The 20,033-nt window shown below is 49.5% G+C and overlaps 1 protein-coding gene across 5 annotated transcripts in view; it reads left to right on the top strand.

Moving 5' to 3' along the window:
• Mical3 (microtubule associated monooxygenase, calponin and LIM domain containing 3) overlaps nt 1-20,033 on the top strand; it is a 197,566-nt gene that overhangs the window by 9,038 nt on the left and 168,495 nt on the right. For 3 of the 5 annotated variants that reach the window (XM_005365151.3, XM_026788024.1, XM_026788026.1), the window contains exon 1: nt 7,814-7,915. The exons of 1 other annotated variant lie outside the window; for it this stretch is intronic. The gene's annotated coding sequence lies outside the window, so the exon portion shown is untranslated. Of the gene's footprint in view, nt 1-7,812; nt 7,916-20,033 lie in introns of those variants that run through there. One more of the 5 variants, XM_026788027.1, reaches the window with a different exon arrangement.

Raw genomic sequence — 20,033 nt, 5'->3', positions numbered from 1 at the left:
AGTGTTCTTAACTGTTGGGCCATCTCTCCAAATCCAGTTTATTTCATTTTTTTTATATTTTGTTATTATATAAATTGTATGTTTTGGTGGTTTGAATTTTTTTCTTTTTTAAATAGAGACTTTTCCTCACTGAGTTAGTTTTACTTGATTTTATTTTTAGATTTGAACCTGTTTCAAAGAAATCATTCTGAGTTCTGTCAAATGCCATGAAAACATTTGCTGTAACAAGCTCCTTGTGACTTAGAAAAAAAATCATATTATTTTCAAACTTAATGTGTCACAGGACCAGTTTAGGGCCAGTGGGATGGCTCAGGGAATAAAGGGTGCTTGCCAGCAGAGCTTGACAGCAATTCCAAGAATCCATAGAATGGAGGGAACAGAACTGACTCCCACAGGTTGTCCTCTGCCCTCCACTTGAGCACTATGCATCCCTTTCCCTCAGAAAAATAAGTAAATGTAGAAGTAAAAAGGAAATTTTAAATGGCTTATATCAGACTGAAACCCTGGCTGGTCTTGAACTCACAGAGACTCACCTACCTCTGCCTCCCTAAGATTAAAGATATGTGTCACTATGCCCAGTCTCGAAGCTTTTCCGATTAGTAAATTGTTTGCCTAATTATAACACAATCACCCCACACAGGGAAGTAAGCCAAGGATGTTCTCCGGCTCCTCAGAGCTAGTGGGGTGTGATGGTCACTTTTGGCAGGTCACATTCTTCACGAGTTTGACAGCTCTGGAGAATGTCGCTGCTGATATACTTCAGATCCTCAGACAGAGCAACAGTTTCTGGTGGGTGAGCCAGCTGCATCTGTACCCGGGATTCTTCTCTGGGAGTCTTAGCATGTTTTCACGACAGTAAAAATGCACATAGTAGATCTGCCGCAGAAGGGACAGTGTGACCAATTGGTACTTGAGGTGGACGTGCTGTCAGGGGCTCCTTGTCATTGAAGTAGCTCATGGGAGAAAGCCATGGAAGGAGGGTCTCTGCACGACCACACTCCAGAAGAACTGCAGAAGAAACTGGCTGAGACCTTTCCATGAGTTCAACTGCTTTGTGCAAGCACTACAAGGTATCCTGAGACAGGGTGCGGCTGCTCAGACTATTAATAGTATACCAATAACTTCTCTTCCAATATTGTTTCACTTCACTTAACTATTCCAATACCTTTGTGTTGTCTTTGTTAAGACATCATACCAAGGAAAAATGTTTAAGGTTTTATATATATATATACATATATATGTATATATATATATTTATGTCTGCTTCTTCTATGTGTAGGTATGTGCACCAATGTAAGTGGAGTAGCCATGGAGACCAGAAGAGAGTGTTGGATCTCCTAAAACAGGAGTTAACAGTCTTTTTTTTTTATTGAGAAAAGGAAAAAAAAAGTTTCCGCCTCCTCCCAGCCTCACGCTCCCTCCCACCCTTCTCCCCCCGCCACACTCCTCTCCCCCTCCCTCTCCAGTCCAAAGAGCAGTCAGGGTTCCCTGCCCTGTGGAAAGTCCAAGGTCCTCCCCCCTCCGTCCATGTCTAGGAAGGTGAACATCCAAACTAGGCTCCCACAAAGCCAGAACATAAAGTAGGATCAAAACCCCGTGCCATTGTCCTCGGCTTCTCATCAGCCCTCATTGTTCGCCATGTTCAGAGAGTCCGGTTTTATCCCATGCTTTTTCAGTCACAGTCCAGCTGGCCTTGGTGAGCTCCCAATAGATCAGCCCCACTGTCTCAGTAGGTGGGTGCACCCCTCGGGTCCTGACTTCCTTGCTCATGTTCTCCCTCCTTCTGCTCCTCATTGGGACCTTGGGAGCTCAGTCCAGTGCTCCAGTGTGGGTAACAGTCTTTTTTAACTGCCTTGTGGGTGCTGGAACTGAATGAACCTAGGTCCTCTGGAAGAGTAGAAAGTGTCACTGAGCTATGTCTCCAGCCCTAGCCAAGATTTAACACCTTCAATTGCCAACTCATGTGAACAGGGGAAGAAAAGCTATCCCGTTTAAATCTGCATGTAATTGTTTACTGGCATTTGGGAATAATAACAATGATGATGATAAATAATCCCTTTTTAAAAAGTAATCTGAGTTTCGGATTTTTTGAAACTTTCAAAACAAGCCAGTTTTGAAGGCTTGTGTGTGCTAAAGTACTGTAGAAGTCCTTCCTATTTTACTTACAAAAGTCCCACAATGACCTAAAAAAATCTCATTAGTTTGTCAATCTTTCTTGGAAGGTATCTATCTGCAATTCTAGGTGGCAGTGCAGCCACAGCCCCTGCAGGAAGGGGGCGCTGCTGTACACACAGCTGCGCTTGTGCTCCCAGGAACCCCTTAATGTGTTTTTGTAGCTTCATTGAATTTTTGTTTTTGAAACAGGGTCTATGATGGCCCAAGCTAGCTTTGACTCTGATCCTCCTGCCTCAGCCTTTCAAGTGCTGAGATTACAAGTCTGTGCCACTACGTGTTTCAGATGTGCTGGATTTCACACTTGATCTTATCCAAAAGATGGACAGGCAGTGTGTTTATTTTAATATTTTTATTACATTTATTATTTTGTATATATGTGTGGGCATGCCTGTGGACATCAGAAAACAACCTGTGGGAGCTGGTTCTCTCCTTCCACCGTGTGTGTTCAGGAGAATCAAACTCAGGTCCTTAGGGCCTCTACTCACTGTATCTTCCCCCTCCCCCACCCATGTTTCTATTTAAAAAACACTGTCCTGAACAAGTAGAATCGGGAACCCTTAGCTGGTTCATCCCCTCCTCACTAGGGTAGGTTTGCCTGTGGTTTCTACAAGTGCACAGCATTTAGTCTGGACTGACACAGAGGCTCAAAGAGCGCAGGCTCATGTGTACCAATGAATCTATGTATATACACAGCTATAGAGTAACTTTCAGATAATGTAACTACACATAAAGATCTGGGACTGAGGATTCATGTAGCTCAAAGTCGCAACCCTTGCCTGGCCGGTACAAAACCCTTGGTTCTCTTTTCAGCACTGCTAACCTTAAAATAAAGACACAAGCCCAGGAAAATCAAAAACCCTATTGGTAAGAGTTGCTTAGTTTCTAGAGCTGGTCAGAACCCCTCTGACGCTGGCACGGGAAGTCTCTCTCCGAGGCCAGCGGGACCCTAGGATTCTGCAGTAGTCAATGAGCTGGCGGCTCTAGTTTGCACCGTGGCTTTGGCAACTGATTTCCTCTCCACAGTCCCATCTTGGTTTTACCTGCAATTGCTATGTAGAACTCCTGACTCTTGTAAGCAGATGCAGGCCTGCGAGTCTGAGAAACCCTTTCTCAGCTTTGGGACTATTGCTCTGTGAGAAAACCGATGCAGACATAGACACGTGATTTTTGTCAAGTTGTATTTAATTTTTCTTTCTGCCTGCCGGCAGGGCAAAAAACATATAAATCAAGAATTACTGTGTGTGTGTGTGTGTGTGTGTGTGTGTGTGTGTGTGTGTGTTAAAGCAGTCTAGGGATAAACTCAGAGCCCAGGGATGTCTCCAGTCCTGGGACACTGCCACCCGTGCATCCCTTAGCTGTCTTCCAGCAGACTGGGCTAGTTCAAAGCTAGGACTTTGGTATAGAAGAGGAAGGCAAAGACCTTTTTAAAGGTTACTTTATTATTATTATCATTATTATTATTATTATTATTATGTATATGGGTGTTTTGCCTGCATGTAATGCTGTGTCCCAGGTGCATGCTTGGTGTCTCTGGAGGCCAAAAGAAGGGACTTCAGATCCCCTGGAGTTACATGTGGTTGTGAGCTGCCACGTGGGGTGTGGGAATCGAACCTGCGTCCTCGGGAAGAGCAGCCAGTGCTCTTAACTGCTGACTCATCTCTCCAGCCCCAGAGGCAAGGACTTGAAGCACCTCATCCTTTTCTCTGCTGGATCCCTGTGACAGGGGATACAGGTCAGGAATGAAGTTCCTTCTAAACCATGCTGCCCTTCCTTTTTGATTCTCCTATCCAACATCTGAGCCTGTCCAAAGCATTATGGGAGTTTCTTAGTTATAGGAAGCTTGGGAATTCCCTGGTGGGACCTTAAGGACGAACCCTAGCAACAGGGAGACATACTAGTAAAATCATGTGAGCGTGGGCTGGCAAGAGGTTTGCAATCAAGCCTGCCAATCCAGGTTCTGTAATCGGGACTCAGATGCTGGAAGGAGAGAACACAAGTTGTCTTCTGACTTACACACACACACACACACACACACACACACACACAAATAAATACAATTTAAATACTTTTTTCTTTTAAGACAGGGAGGCACACGCCTTTAATCCCAGCACTCAGGAGACAGAGGCAGGCAGATTTCTGAGTCCACAGAGTGAGGTCCAGAGCTACACAGAGGAAACCCTGTCTCAAAAAAAGAAAACAATTAGCACAGCCTGCATTTTCAGGGTTGTAGTCTAACTGCTAGTGGGGTGGAATATTTTTACTGAACACTTGGTGCAGAGGCAATGCACACTCCCTTCCTCATGGAAGCTCAGAGAGCTCATTCCAGCTCCAAGCATGCCAGGTGGCGGGAACACTTTCTCTTCTTCTGCCACCAAACTTGCCAACATTGCAGAGACGTAACACACTCAGGGTGAGCACCTCTTCTACCATAGCTCCTGAACCTGTCCTCGCAGATTTTGCTATTCTGTATTTCTTTCCTTGGTGCTTACAAGTGTTGCCTAGTTGTTACATGTTGTAAAAGGATTGTGAGGGAGTGGGAGATTGCAGCGGACAGAACATACAGTTTGGAAGACCAGGCTCCGTTTATTTTGCTTTGGAGGTCTCGGGGACGGAACCCAGGGCGATGTGTATACCGAGTTACAGCCCAAAGCTCTGGCTTTGCTCAGGCAGGATCTCAGAACATACACCAGGCTGACCTGGAACTTGCGACCGTTGCTGCCTCTGCCTACCAAGGGACAGACAGTCTTATTTAGCAGTTTTCTTAACCTCGGCCATGTCGGGCTGCTATGTGAGCTGCTGTTTCATTCCTTTCGGAGATAAACTTCGGCCTGAGTTTCACACAGCCTGCTTTACCGTTCAAATGATAGTCTACATACAGAAACAGAAGTGTGTGTTTGACATTCTTTCCCCCTCTGCTCTCTTCCCATCCTTGCTTCTTTTTCTCCCCCTTTCCCTCGCTTTTGTTGGGGATCAAACCTGGGGCTTCCAGCAAGCCAAGTATTCACTCTACCTAGGGCCCCCAGCCCTGGCATGGTCTCTTATTAGAGTGTTGTAGATTTATGAAAAATAGGGGACAACGTTTGTCTTGGTTTGTTTTCAGTTGTTATGATAAAAAAAAAAAACCCACCGTGACCAAAACCAACTTGAGGAAAGTGTTTCTTTCAGCTTATAGCATCATGACTAGATGCCAGGCAGGAGCTGATGCAGAGGCCATGGAGGGGTGCTGATTACTGCCGTGCTCCCCACGTTCCTCAGCCTGCTTTCTTACATACCCCAGGACCCACTTGCCCAGGGGTGGCACTGCCCACAGTTGGCTGGGTCCTCTTACATCAATCATTAATCAAGAAAATGCCTCACAGACTTCCCTACAGACCAATCTGACAGAGGTACTTCCTTAGTTGAGATTCCCAAATACTCCTGGCATATGTCAAGTATACAAACAACAAAACAACCCCTCACCTCCCCGCTTCTCCCTTCCCTCCCCTATCCGGTCCCCAGCACAGGGCTGCGCTGTAGGACTCTGAGGGTAGCCACTAGAGCCAGGCTTCTCCGTGCACTGATGAGCTAGCTCCTCCACACTGTTTTTCTCTCAGGATGGAAATAACGCACTTCCCCAGCACGTAAGATATACGGTTCTGGTTAGTTAGTTTCTTCACACAAACATACCTCACATAAACAGTCTAAGGGAGGAATTCTTTTAATTCGTGGGTTTCCATCTTTGGTTCCTGGCTCCGTTGACTTGGGGCCCCTGCTCACAAGCAGAGGAGCAGGGTAGCAGGAACACGTGCACCTCACGGTGGATAGTGAGCAGAAAGACAGGAAGAGGTCAGGGGCAAGATAACTCCAAGGCCTGACTCCTAATGACCTACTTCATCCAGTTAGGCCCCGCCTCCTAAAGTTTCCAGCACCTCCCAAAATAGCAAACCAGCTGGGGACCCAGCAGCAAAGACGGGAGCCTTTCTGAAGGACGCTCCTTATGTAAACCATAACAGTTAATAAACACAAGCAGCAGCAGCTGTGGGATTCTAGGGAACGAGGACTACACCTGGGGGCAGAAAACATGGAAAATTGGGGTCACGAGGGCACAAGGTAGAAATGGGAGGTCGTACACGTCAGCAACTACGTTAGCCCGTCCAGGAAGGCTGCCTATCAGAACCGGACTTCTGGGAGTCTCTGGACAATGGTTGGAAGATGTGTTGTCTGGCTGCAAGTGGAACTCTTAGGAAAGGCATCCTGAATACCGTACAGTTTGGACGCTGAGGACCACAGGCTGAAAATTTCTGAAATGAAGGAAGTGGAGGGCCTGCGAGAGAGTTCATCAGTAAAACGCATTGGTCACCAAATTTGATCCCTAAGGACCCATGGTAGAAGGAGAGAGCTGATTCCTGAAAGTTGTCCGCTGACCTCCACACGTGCCTGCCAGCACCCCACAAATAATGTTTTAAAAAATGTACAGAGCAATGGGTCTGAGGCAGTTCTGGCTTTCTGGGGTGATAGTCCAAAACGGAGCAGACAAGGCCTTCAGGAATGTTCGCGAGGTCTTCAGCTAGACATGGAGGGCTACTGAGAGAACCGGGAATCCTCCGTAGTTGAGTGGTGTACTACACACCAGCCAGGAACACTCTTCAGCAGGGCTCAAGGGTCATCAGCCGTGGATTTGTTGCTGAAGGCCGGAATCCAGCACAGTCCAGCAGGCCAGTGAAGAATTAACAGAAGCTTCGTCAGCCTCTGGGAGCGCAGACCTTAGGAGGCGGGGTCTACACGCCCGGGTGTGAATGCTCTTCTTTAACACTGTAAGGGGCTCAAAAGAATATTCGACCTACCTTCCCGCGATAAGAGACTATAGGCTGTGACGTCTGTGAAGGTGTGGTGTCAGAAGGTCTACCCTTTTCCAACCAAAACTCAAGATGCCTGGAATTGAAGAGATTAATAATCTCATGCAAGGGATGAGGAAATAAGAGAAAGGCTTCCTAGGGGTCAAGTGTGGTCTAACGTCCTCATTGGATTGGAAAAGGAAACTGAGGCAGGGAGTTGGCATTACCCACTCAAAGTCATATAGTAGATTTCAATTCTCCGAAGTTTTCCATAGCTTTCCTCCCGGAAATCGACGCATCTCTATTCTGTCCCATCTGGATGAGATCAGGAAGAGAATTCTAGCTTTGTTTGGTGGCGGCTTCTGAGAGCAACAAACAAGTCCCCTTTAAGGGCGTCCTCCAGTCCCGGGTCTGACCGGTTTTGATATGCCCCCAGTGTTATCCAGTTGGCCGTTTTGTGTGGCTTCTCGCCCCTTCCAAGATTCCCAGCCAATCACCTCTTTCCTCGCCTACTCCGTTGGGTATTCTGGAATGTACCATATGGTCTAGGCCGTGGGGGAGGGAGCAGGAGGGAGGGAGTGGCAGCTGTGCATTCCTCTACCTTCTGCTGTGACCCGTGAGATTTTGATAGATCCGAGCCTGGAAGTGGCAACCCGGTCTCTAAGAACGAGAAGCAAGAGCGATCTGCAGGAGCCCTGAGCCCGCTCACCCCCATTGGGGTCGGTGGTCTAGCCTGGAGGGCCGCAGCCCCCGCCCTCCCATGTGCCCGCCCCGCCCCGGCGGCGCCGCTCCTGCCGCCGCCGCTGCTGCTGCTGCTGCTGGCGCGCCGGACGCTGCGGGCTAGCTCGCGGGGGCTGCGGCTGCGTGTCCCGGCGCGCGGCTGGGTGGCCCCGCCGGCCACGAGGACACAGCAGGATGAAGCAGAGGTGAGCACGGCGCTCCTGAAGAACAGCCGCATCCCGCCCACGCTGCGCCTCGGTGTACCCGGGGTCGGCGGCTGGGTCCCGGATGGCTTTGGGCGCTGGTGGCCGCGTCGCCCCGATGTGTGGCTGGAGACAACCCTGCCGGGCAGCCCCGAACCTCCTGCCTGCCCTGTGCCTGGAGCCTGCCTCTGGCGGACGCGTGCGGCGAGGAAGCCTCTCTGCGCTTCCCGCGATGCCGGGCCCGTGTCCGGGTCCCTGACCTCCAGAAATCAGGTGCTAGGTCAGGTCGCGCCCTGGGAGAACTCAAGGGAGCTATCTCGCTAATAGGAACGGGAATTAGCGGCTTGTACTGGGTGTGCCCAAGGCGGCTTTGTAGGGGTGAAGACCCAGCCCGGAGTGGGACTGCGCTCCCCGATGTCACTAGTCTGGATCCCAGCAGGCGCAGTGTGTAGGTTGCTGAGGTCGTTATGGCAGGTGGCCACGAGGGAACTCTTGACATTTCCGTCTGGTGGTAGACTGAGTGGGGTGCAGGCAACCATCGGGGCCTCTTATTTCAGCTCCGCCCCCCCTTCCTAACTGCCTTTCAAAGTGACTACACTGTTGGAGGTTCCTGTGGCACACTAGACATCCCTCGCTTAAGAATAACCTTGGAGAGCCCTACCAGATATGGGTTTGTCTGATGTTCTCAGACAGCCAGCCGGCGTGATGGCCGATTGCAGGTTTTGGCGTCTCTACTTGGCAGGGACCGCATCATCCAGCTCTTTCACAATTGTTGCTGGGAAGAAGGGGTCCTTCAGGCGCCTCGGCGCAATTGGGGTCGTGGGTCAGCCTTGTATCTTGACTGATTTTTTTTTTCCTCCCGAGTCTGGAGACAGACAGTTGTTTCCAAGAATACACACCACATCCGTATTGCTTTGATTTTAGTGCTTAAGTCAGACATTAATTATGGCTTGTGTGAAATGGATTAATGCAGAGCAGTGGAGATCATTTCAGACAGTGGTATTTGTTTATTTAAAGTGCGCCGTGGATGGAGAGGATAGCGTTTAAATACCAGGACATCAGTGTGTGTTTGGCCCCATTTGACAGTCTGCCGCACACACAATCATTTGGGTTGATGGTGAGAGTGAGATTTTATGATGGGAAAGACATCTTACAGATTGCGGCTGCCAGCAGGAATAAGTTCGCTCAAGACCCAGCCACCGAGGATGCTGTTCTTTGTGGCTGCCTTCTGTGAGCGTGTCTCCCTAGAGCCTTTAAGAGGATGTCATAAATTTTGTTCTTGATTGCCACATGCATTCAAGTCAGTTCTTCTAGCCCTACAGTGAGCTTTTCTTAGGCGCTAGGTTGTAAAAGTCTTAAAGTATTTTTTAACGGTGTACTAAGTAGCAGGAGTTGATTTCAGAATTACAGCTATGACTGTTTGGTGGGTGGTTCCGCAAAGAATTGTTTAGAACTTGGACCTGGTGCCTCAGCTAGAGCTCTTTTCTGTGTTTAGGATAGGGCCGACTTTTGAGAAGTCTAAAACTTGACTGCCAGCCGGTTGGGGCTTTCGCCTACCAGGATGTTTGTATCTTGTGGTTTCTAGGTGTGGGAGAGAAGATCATGAGGGAAGGGTGCTTCCCGCAGTGCTGCAGACTTAGTAGGTGTTCTTTTCACGTTGCTGAGGACATAGTAGGTGTTCTTCTCACAGTGCTGAGGACTTAGTAGGTGTTCTTTTCACGGTGCTGAGGACATTGTAGGTGTTCTTGCGGTGCTGAGGACATAGTAGATGTTCTTGTGGTGCTGAAGACATAGTAGATGTTCTTATGGTGCTGAGGACATGGTAGGTGTTCTTCTCGCGGTGCTGAGGACATAGTAGGTGCTCTTCTTGCGGTGCTGAGGACATAGAAGATGTTCTCGTGGTGCTGAGGACATAGTAGGTGTTCTTATGGTGCTGAGGACATGGTAGGTGTTCTTGCGGTGCTGAGGACATAGTAGGTGTTCTTATGGTGCTAAGGTCATAGTAGGTGTTCTCATGGTGATGAAAACATAGTAGGTGTTCTTTATTAAGTGCTGAGGACATAGTAGGTGTTTTATGGTGCTGAGGACATGGTAGGTGTTCTTGCGGTGCTGAGGACATAGTAGGCGTTCTTATGGTGCTAAGGTCATAGTAGGTGTTCTCATGGTGATAAAAACATAGTAGGTGTTCTTTATTAAGTGCTGAGGACATAGTAGGTGTTTTATGGTGCTGAGGACATAGTAGGTATTCTTCTCACGGTTTGAGGACATGGAGGTGTTCTTTGCACAGTGCTGAGAGTACATGTTAGGTGTTCTTTGGAAAACCTGGGTGGGGATGGAGTTGAGCCTCTCATCCTCCTTTCTGTGCACTGGGAGATCAGTTCCCCTTCCTCCCTCCCTCTCCCACGTCTTAGCTTTCTAGACATTTTAATAGGAGGTTGTAAGCAAAACACTTCTAGACTGGGAGAAATCAAAGAAGGAAAACTGAGGTTTTCCATCTGCCTTATACATTTTTTGTTGTTGTTCGTTGGTTGGTTTGTTTGGAGACAGGGTCTCTTTATGTTTATTCCAGTCTGGCCTTAACTTGCTAAGTAACCCAGGCTGATTCTGCACCCTCGAAGCTTCTACCTCAGTGCTGGAATTACCACTATATCTGACCCTCGTGTGTTCCTTTTTTTTTTTTTTTTAAGATAGGTTCTTGTATAGTCTGGGCTAGCCTTGAACTCCTTATATAGCCAAGGATGACCTGCCTAATTCTGCTTTGTGGCAAGGGAGCCCCTGATCCTTCTGCCTCTACTTCATGAGTGCGGAGATGACCCGTGTAACCCACTACACCCAACAATATGTTGCCATTTTAAATAGTTATTTTTATTTACAGGGGAGTGTGAGTGTGTCTCTGTGTGTGTCACATGTGTGCAGGCGCCCTTGGAGGCAAGAGGAGGGTGTCAGTTCCTCGAGCTGGAGTTACAAGTGGTTGTGAGCTGTCTGACATGGGTGCTGGGAGTCGAACTTTAGTCTTCTGGAAGAGAGGTGAGTGTTCTTAACCCTTGAGCCATCTCTCCAGGTCCAGTGTTGGCATTGTGAAAGAAAGGATGGCCTTTCTTAACTGCCATTCAGTAGGGGAGCCGACCCTTTCTTCCATCTGTTGATTACTTTTTTGGGGGGATGATTCGAGACAGGGTTTCTCTCTGTAGCCCTGACTGTCCAGGAACTAGCTCTATAGGTCAGGCAGGCCTCGAACTCAGAGATCTGCCTGCCTCTGGGGTGTTGATTACTCTTTGTGTGTGTGTGTGTGTGTGTGTGTGTGTGTGTGTGTGTGTGTGTGTGTTGATTTGTTGATTGCTCTTGTAGGTGAGGATTTTACTTGATGCATTGGCATGTCCAAGTGGAACTAGAATCATTACTTAACTTTCCCAGGCAGTGACATCTGAGAAGTGGCCAGGATTCCTGAAGCTGGACCAGCAGGCAGGAGTAGCAGTCCTGGACTCTGCTCTGGGCTCGGCAGGGAGCCACCACGTGTGTCTCCTCCCTTCTTGAAGCTGGTCGTAAGAGCAGATTAAAAGGCTATCTGAGCTAATGTACTTGGGAAAATAAGAACCATCATTGGTTTGTTTATGTTGCATGATATTGGGCGTGACATTTTTACAGAAGCCAGGCTCAGGATTCAGTTACAGTCCTTTCTTTGAAGAGGTGAACTTCTTTTTCTTCCCCAGTTGATCCTCTCTGGAGGCAGGTGCTTGGCCCTCACTCCCCGAGGCAAGCCACGCCCCCACCTGATGTCATTGGTTCTTGCTGGACTGTTATGTAGTCAAATTATAGCACAGTGTTTTCCCAGTTTCTAGATAAAGGAATTGAGTGCAGCTCCATTGATCCTGGAGTTGGATTTTTCATGGTACTTTCCATTGGTACCTCTGGAGGAAAACACGCCCACTCCCCTCTTGTTTTTGCCCAAAGGTTTGTGGTGGACCATTGTCCTTTCCTGATTGCTGGTAAGCAATGGCACTGCTCTTTGGTTGCTAGGCAGCGCCTGTGCTAGCAACACCCCAGCTCTTCACTTCTGTGTATATAACTTATTCTTGGTATTGCCCCCTGTTTCATAGATGATGAACTAGGGATTGGTGAGATCCCAGGACAAGGAAGTGACAGAAAGCCCTGGCTAAAAGCAAGGCTGGGGTCAGCCTAGGGTCTTACTCTGGGAAGTATCTTCCCAGCCCCAGGCCGTAGTGGTGACTAATGGGCAGGTTTTGGGGGTCCTGACACCTGCTTTTCCCTCCACCCCTACTTTCTGCAGTGGACAGTCATTACTTTAGGGGAAAAAAACCCCAGAAGTGAAAAAAGACAGTTATATATGGAGCGTGTGAAGTATTTAATCAAAGCATACAGGACGATTGGGACCAGAGAGGATGGAAGTGGTTCAGGGATGGGGGACGTGATCCTCCGACCCGCAGCGGCAGCCATCTCCGGTGCTCAGGCCTTTTCAGCTTCTCGCCGGCTGAAATAGTAGCCTTGGAGACCTGGCGCTTTTGCTAAGGTCTGCAGAAAGGCGGCTGCTCTTCTCTGCTTCTGCTGGGAAGTTGAACACCTGCTTCCTTTCTGGTCCTTAGCGTCCGTGGATAACGCAGTACATTGTCCAGTTATGTGGGAATTGGAGGGGACGTTGTTTGGAAATTTACCTAAATTCATTCAGTGGACTTTCCCTCCCCTTCCAGGCAACTCCTCTGTGGTCTTTGGCTCCACTTGTCAGAGTCCTCTGGGATGGTGGGGTTGGGTGGGGTGGGGTAGAGGTCATGCACCTGGGTGCTTAGATACACCATGAGGCTGTCCTGGCGGGGCTCAGTCATGTGTGATCAGCTGTTTTCCCGAGGGCAGTTCAGCTGTCTGAAGGCATGCTGATAGGACTGTTGAAGACAGGAAGGTGGTTTTCTCTCGCCTTGCTACGTCTCCATTGGCTGATTAGATTTACGCAGGAGGATGGGAGACTGCTGCAGCTTAAAACACGAAAGGAAGAGATCCTCAGAGCAAAGATGGGAGAAGGGGGACTGTGGACTTTACGTCAGTGAAAGCTGTGGGGGCAGAAGCTTCTGCTGGACAGGAAGAGTCCAGGGAGATGGTGGAGCCCTTTTGTGTCTGTCAACGGCTGCTTTCCTCTGTAGGGCCTGGCTCTGGAGTTGAGATTGCTGGTGAAGTTGAGGAGAGGGGCTGGTGGCCAGCAGAGGGGGGTTCTCTGCGCTAATAGGGTCTACAGCTGCTGTATGTTGTATATGTGATGAAAGACTCATTCTGGGGAACTCTGGGAAGGGGACAACATAACCGAGCGGCTAACCAGTCACTGTCTTTGACTTTCCCTCACTGCTTTAAAAGACCTGCGCAGGGCTAGGGGCGTGGCCCTGTGGGCGTGGCCCTGTGGTTGAGCCCTTGAACCCCAGCACCATTTAAACTGACAGAGTTCTACTTTGTTTGATCCTGCCTTCTTTTTCTTGCCTCTGGAGCCTGGGAAGGCTCTCTACTTTGGGAGCCTGGGGAAAAGAGGGAGGGGGGGAGAATAGCCAACTCCCCCTCCCCCACTGCCTTGGGATTGGGATTTCAGGGTTCTGGAATGGCAAAGGGAGAGGTGGGGAGAACAACCCGCTGGAACCACCGGGCTAATAACAGCCCTGATCATGTGATCATGGTGGCGACACTGGACAGCCCTGACTGCAGCCTGTGTCCTGAGCGCTCTTCAGAGGCCTAAGGAAGGCTAAGACGGCTGTTACCATCCCTCTCTCGGCTAAGAAGGTGGTGGTGTCAGGGTTCCTGTGGCCTCACAGACTCCTATGACTTTTTCTCTGTGTATCCCTGACTGTCCTGGAACTCACCAGAGTAGCCTGGAACTCAGAGATCCGCCTGCTTTGGCCTCCCATGTGCTGGGATTAAAGGTGTGTGCCACCACTGTCTGGCAACTCCTGTGACTTTGAAAAACCGTAATTACACATCCCCCCTCCCTCTGGTCACCTGGCTGAAATGCCTTCAGGGGAATGGGTGAGGAAGCATTAGCTTTGTTTGTTTTGAAACAGGGTCTCACTCTGCCACCCTGGACCTGGAACTTGCTATGTAGACAGAGTTGCTAGACTTGAACTCGAAGGTCCTCCTCTCTCTGCCTCCTGGTTAAAGGTGTTGGGATTAAAGATGTGTCCCTCCATGTCTGACCATTTTGGGGAGTTGGTTCTCTCCTTTCACTGTGGATTCTAGGGATCAAACTCTGGTCAGACTTCTGCCACAAGCACTTTTACGCACTGAGCCGTCTCACTGGCCCTGGCATGGGTTTGTCATTCCCGAGGCTGAAGCCCGAATCAGGTGTTGTCACCTTAGTTTTTTCATGGCTAGGAGGTCGGCTGGGGAACCTTCCACTGTGTGTAATTAACTGACCAGTGGACTTTTTAGAGTGGAGCCTTTGACCCAGTTAGGCCTTCACCAGTTGGATTCACCTATTGCCCCGTGAAAATGGAAAAAGGAAGTATTTCACTAGAAACTTGGATGCTGTCAGTTTGTCTCCTAGACAGGTAGGCTATTCTCAAAACCAGCCTTGCAGAGGTGGCGGCGGGAGCCAGCGTTCTGTCGTTGGTGTTTTAAGGGCCTCTGAACAAATGGGCTTGATGGTCAGTGATCGCAGAGTAGCCATCTTAGTTGCTGCGTCCCGAGTGTCCGCATGGGCCAAGTGCCCTATGTACACGCACCATTCCCCCATTTGACAGTAAGGTCATATCCATAAACTCAGTGAGTTGCATAAAGCCGAGCCTATAATGACCGTCATATAAGGTGACCCATTGAGGAAGCAAAGGACGAGGGATTGAAGCAGAAATAGCCAGTGGTAAGTTGAGTCAAGCTCTCGGGATTCTCTGACTGCTGTGTGCCCAGCCCTGGCAGAGAAGGCGGAATAAGGAGAGCTCCTGGGTCCGCGTCATGCTCAGCCAGAGAGCAAGGAGCGGGAATTTCCCTAAGGGCTTCAGGTACTGACACATTCGCACTTGCCGTGTTTAGTGAAGAACTACAGAGGCTGCAGGAAGTTACCATATTTGTGCAGGGCAGCACAAAAGCAGTACACCATCCTGTATGGTGATATGTGATTTATTTGGTCAGGATCCCTGCACTTTAGCGGCAAGCAGATCCATACTGCTGCAGCACAATACTCTCCTAGCCTGGCTTGCACGTCTCTCGCGTACTACTGTGAGGCTTTCTAGACTTCACCTGCCCCCTGTGCTTGAGGCTGGGATGTTTGTATTTTGCCAACTGGGTTGGGATGTTTTGTAGCTCTTCCCCAAGGACCCTGGCTGCAGGAAGGGCTGGGCCACCTCCCCTTCCTGCAGACTGACTGCCACTGGGGATCTGTTGGCAGGTGCTCTTGTCCGTGCCTAGCCACTGCTTGCCAGGTAGAGAGACAGGTAGTCCAGTGGCAGTGTAGACCTTCCTAGAGGACATACTGCCGGCCACACCCTCTTCGCAGGTGTTCTGACAATCCTCTTGGTCACTTTGAGGTTTAGAACCATCTTAGGACGGCCAGGGCTTCTCTGCAGCCACAGCTCCAACCCTGTTCCTGCTCTGACCTCGGAGCCTGGGTGAAGCCCTGTGGTCATGTTTCAGATTTTCAGATGCCCCTCCGAAGTCCCCACCTTTTGTTGCTATATTTGGGGGCAGATGTGGACAAAGGCCTCCTCGGACCTCTCAATGCTGTGTGCTCAGTGACATACAGTTTTGCTTCTTTTTAGTCTCCTGTTTCCTGGGACCTTTGGGTCACTTAGCTCCGTTCCAGTGGAAATGCTTGTATAGCCAGGAAACAAGTCAAGTGTCTTCCAGCCTCTGCTCCTCGTGGACCGGCTTGATTGCATTTGTTGAGCATGTTTGGTTCACGCTGTTCCTGTAGAGTTTTCTCTGGCCAGTGATCCCAGAGCTCATGGGCCTAAAGGTGATGCATGGAAATGTATCCCCCTCCAATAAAATAGTGCCTGTCTTGTGTGACGTAGTTCCTTCTCTAGGATCGTGACGTTTTGTCCATATGTGATCTTTAAGCATTCTGATCTTTCACCATTGATATAAATGACTGCTTGTCTTTTTGTTTTGGGTTTTGAAACAGGGTCTTGCTATATGGCCAGGCAGCCTTGAGCTTCCGGAGGCCTGTGATTGCATGGATGAGCAGCCTCCCCTGCTCTCCTGTCACTTTTACTTCTTCATCCCACTACCAGACATGCAGCCTCAGAGGCACCGAGGCCGCTGGACATGGCCTCCTGTTTCCCTGGCCTGCCGTCTTGGCTTGCGGGTGTGGTAGAGCTAGGTGCCGTCATGGGCTGTCAGTCAGGGTGTCTGCTGCGTTGGCAGGGGCTGGCTGGCCCAGCTTGTGCTCATGCACTATTCATCGGCACGCCAGAAGTTGTCTGTGCCGTCTTCCCAACTGCGCTGCCTCCTCACGCGTCCCATGTAGAGTTGCCTGTCTTTTGTTTGTTACCAGGTTGTTTTGCAAGCTCTTGCGGGCTCTAACATACTTGAGCACCTGCAACAGGCAGGACAGTCAGTGGCACCAAGAGGGCTCCTGTGGTAAGGGAGGGATTTGGCTGGGTTAGAAAGGGAATCCGTCTCCTGGTGTCTATTTTAGAAGTGCCCTTTATGTTATGGTCTCTTTTTTTCTTCTTACACTAGTATGCATAGTTATGTGATGCCCTCTGGATAGGTTGGGAGCATAAGGATCGGAGAGACTAGCTTGTCTGAGCTCTCTCAGCTCATACACAGTGGTTTTGACTCAAGGGTAGAGGCAGATGGGAGTGTATGACCTCATGTGTGTTCCTTAACCTCCCAGGGCTCCACTTCCTTCTCAGGATCATTGGGGTGGTAGATGGCATGCCTCTGCTTCACGGCTACAGGCCTGCAGAATTCCACCAGGCACATGTTAGGCACACAGTGCCCTTCATGCCTCTGCTTCTGAACTTGGAGTGCAGGCCTGGGGCACAGGGTTCCCTCTCAGGTAAGAAGTAGCCTTGGGCAGCATGTGTGGGTTCAGGCCGTACAGTGAGCTAGGAGCGGGTTCCTGTCCTGGGAGCGGGAATGCAGGACAGGAAGCTTGAGCAGTGCCAGCTTCAGGGAGGAGCTCAACCTGCCGCTGGACCACTCCTGCAGACCCATCCAAGGCTGACTTCACTTGCGCCCTTCTAATTGCCTCCCCCTCTTGCTGGCTCTCTGATTACTGTCTGCCTCGTCCCTGCTGCTCAGCATTCTCTCTCCTACTAGTAATCTTTTAAACTTCCTGAAATCATATATTCATTAACTTATTGATCCAGCCTCTTGACCTGCCGCACTGTACTGGATTTTAGGGCAAGGGCAGGTTGGTGGAAATGTATGTTGTCACTGCCTGCTTCAGAAGATGTAGTACTAGCCGGGCGGTGGTGGCGCACGCCTTTAATCCCAGCACTCGGGAGGCAGAGGCAGGCGGATCTCTGTGAGTTCGAGACCAGCCTGGTCTACAGAGCTAGTTCCAGGACAGGCTCCAAAGCCACAGAGAAACCCTGTCTCGAAAAAACAAAACAAAACAAAACAAAACAAAAAAAAAAAAAAAAGAAGATGTAGTACTGACATAGGCTGTGTGTGTGTATGTATACGTGTATGTCTGTGTACATGTGTATGTGTGTATATGTGTGTATGAATGTTTGTGTGTATGTGTGTACATGTATGTATGTGTGAGTGTGTGTGTGTGTGTGTGTGTGTGTGTGTGTGAAGGCAAAAAATAGTATGCATCATTGATTGGGAAAAACAAGAGTGATTACAGCTATAAACTTCTGAGGACCAATTGTGTGACCTGCCCAGTGTTTGTTTGGGTGATGCACGCATGGTCAGTTCAACGTCATCTGAATTTCACAGGTGAGGACATACAAACACTAGCATGTACTATGGACCCTCAGGACATGGAGAGCCACCTCGGGTTTGACCCCTGGCCTACAGAGGAGGTGTGATCATATGCAGCCTAGGTCATTGATGGTTGTTTAGGTGAGAAGAGCGTCCTTTAAAAAAACTTTTTCTTATTTATATAAATGTTTGCTCACTTAGGAATGTCTGCTTTTCCCCCACACTTTATAAATATTTTAGGTTTGGTTTTTTGGGGAAGTTTTACAGTGTTTTCTTCTGTCTCCCCTTCTTTTCCCACTCAACTTTGTGCCCCCTCCCTTTTATTTCTTGCTCATCAAGAACATCTGGCCAAGTGGTGGTGGTGCACACTTTTAGTCCCAGCACTTGGGAGGCAGAGGCAGGCGGCTCTCTCTGTATGAGTTCGAGGCCAGCCTGGTCTGTAGAGTGAATTCCAGGACAGGCTCCAAAGCTACAGAGAAACCCTGTCTCAAAAAAACAAAAACAAACAAAAAAAGAAAAAGAAAACTGTGTTTCGCCCCCTTCTAAGGCTCAGCGATCATTGCTGAAGAAGGGATGGGAAGAGTTTAAGATGCAGAGGCTGTGGATGAATACAAGGACACAGTGTTATCCAGACCCAGTACGGCAGCAGCCTCCGAACTCACAGCAGTTAGTACAGCTGCACAAGCTCCATGAAAGCTCAAGCCCGACCAATCCCAGCATAGCGAGGTGTGAACATAGATGTGAAGTCTCACCTCCACCCCAGGAACCGTTGGCGGCTGATAGCTCCTGGGAGAGCTACAGTCAAATTGCTTTTTGTTTGTTTGTTCGGTTTTGGTTTTTTTGAGACAGGGTTTCACTGTAGCTTTGGAACCTATCCTGGAACTAGCTGTTGTACACCAGGCTGGCTTCAAACTCACAGAGATCTGCCTGCCTCTGCCTCCCGAGTGCTGGGATTAAAGGCGTGCGCCACCACTGCCCAGCTAGGATAGTCAGTTTTTAGAGTGTTGTACCTGGTATGTTGACTGTGCTCCAGTGTAAGGCCACCTCTCCATGGGCAGCACAGAGAAAACGATCTATAACAGAAGCAGTAGCTTAGGGTTGAGAGCAAGCCCAGGACGTCATAGGCAGTGAGTGGCAGCCCTGCTTCCTGGGAGCTGAGCTCAGTACCTTGAACCTGAACCTCTCTGCTAGGGTCTGCCTGGGTGCTTGGAGGTGAATACGCTGCTTTCCTCTCCCGGTGGAATCTTGGTGTCGCTGGGCAGACAGACACACAAATAGGTGAATCCCTTGCCGTGTGGTCAGAGCTGTGATGAGGGTAGACACAGGGTGCAGTGGGAGCTGAGGAGAGGGAGCCAGGAATTCTTCCCAGAGCCCTGAAAGGCAGGCTAGTGGCCAGCTAAGAAGGTCTTTCTGAAAGATGAGAACGGCCGTGAGCACGTGCGCGGAGCCAGTTGGTTCCCAGGGTTTGTGTATGCCTCTGCACACCTTATAGACAGAGGTTATGGAGGTGGTGCATCCAGAGTAACAGTTTGGAAGTCATATTGGAAGATAGGGAACAGGGTCGGAGAGATGGGGTTGCAGGGTCATTGTGGGAGGAGTCGGCACACTTTGTGTATGGGCTGGGGAGTAGGCATTTCAGTTCTGGGAGCTGGGTCCTTTCCAATGCAGCCCCCTCAACTCTGCTTTTGTTTTGTTTTCTGACTTCTCCTGACAGACTTTGACGTTCTCCAGGTAGACAGCTGCCGACCAGAGAAACTTTATGCTCATCTTTGGGAATACATTGGGCTCACTTAGAGGAATGACTATGGGTCACCCCAAAGCAGTCACATCTCTGTGAAGCTCCATTTCAGGGTGGGCAATGACCTCCCAGAAACTGCATTAGGATCCCCACCTCAGCCAACCTTCCGCTTCTCATATGCTGAAGTGTTTGCCCGCCACACACAGCTCAGGGAGGATCGTGCCCAGCTGAGAATCCCCTACTTCCACAAGGGACTGTTAATATTCTGATATGGTGATGATGAGATGGCTTTGCCCATGCTCAGAAGAAAGCCTTCCAGGAATATGGGAAAGGCGTTGAAGATAATGCAGTGCAGATGGGTGTGGCTACAGGCCTCTGAAGCTGTCATTTATGAAAGAAGAATTTCATGTAGTTTTCATTTATTATAAAAACGAATCTTGCCGGGCAGTGGTGGCGCATGCCTTTAATCCCAGCACTCGGGAGGCAGAGGCAGGCGGATCTCTGTGAGTTCGAGGCCAGCCT

Source organism: Microtus ochrogaster, unplaced genomic scaffold, assembly GCF_000317375.1.
Source record: "Microtus ochrogaster isolate Prairie Vole_2 unplaced genomic scaffold, MicOch1.0 UNK1, whole genome shotgun sequence".
In the NCBI taxonomy this organism is placed as follows: Eukaryota; Metazoa; Chordata; class Mammalia; order Rodentia; family Cricetidae; genus Microtus; species Microtus ochrogaster.
This window is presented reverse-complemented; position numbering and strand designations above follow the sequence as displayed.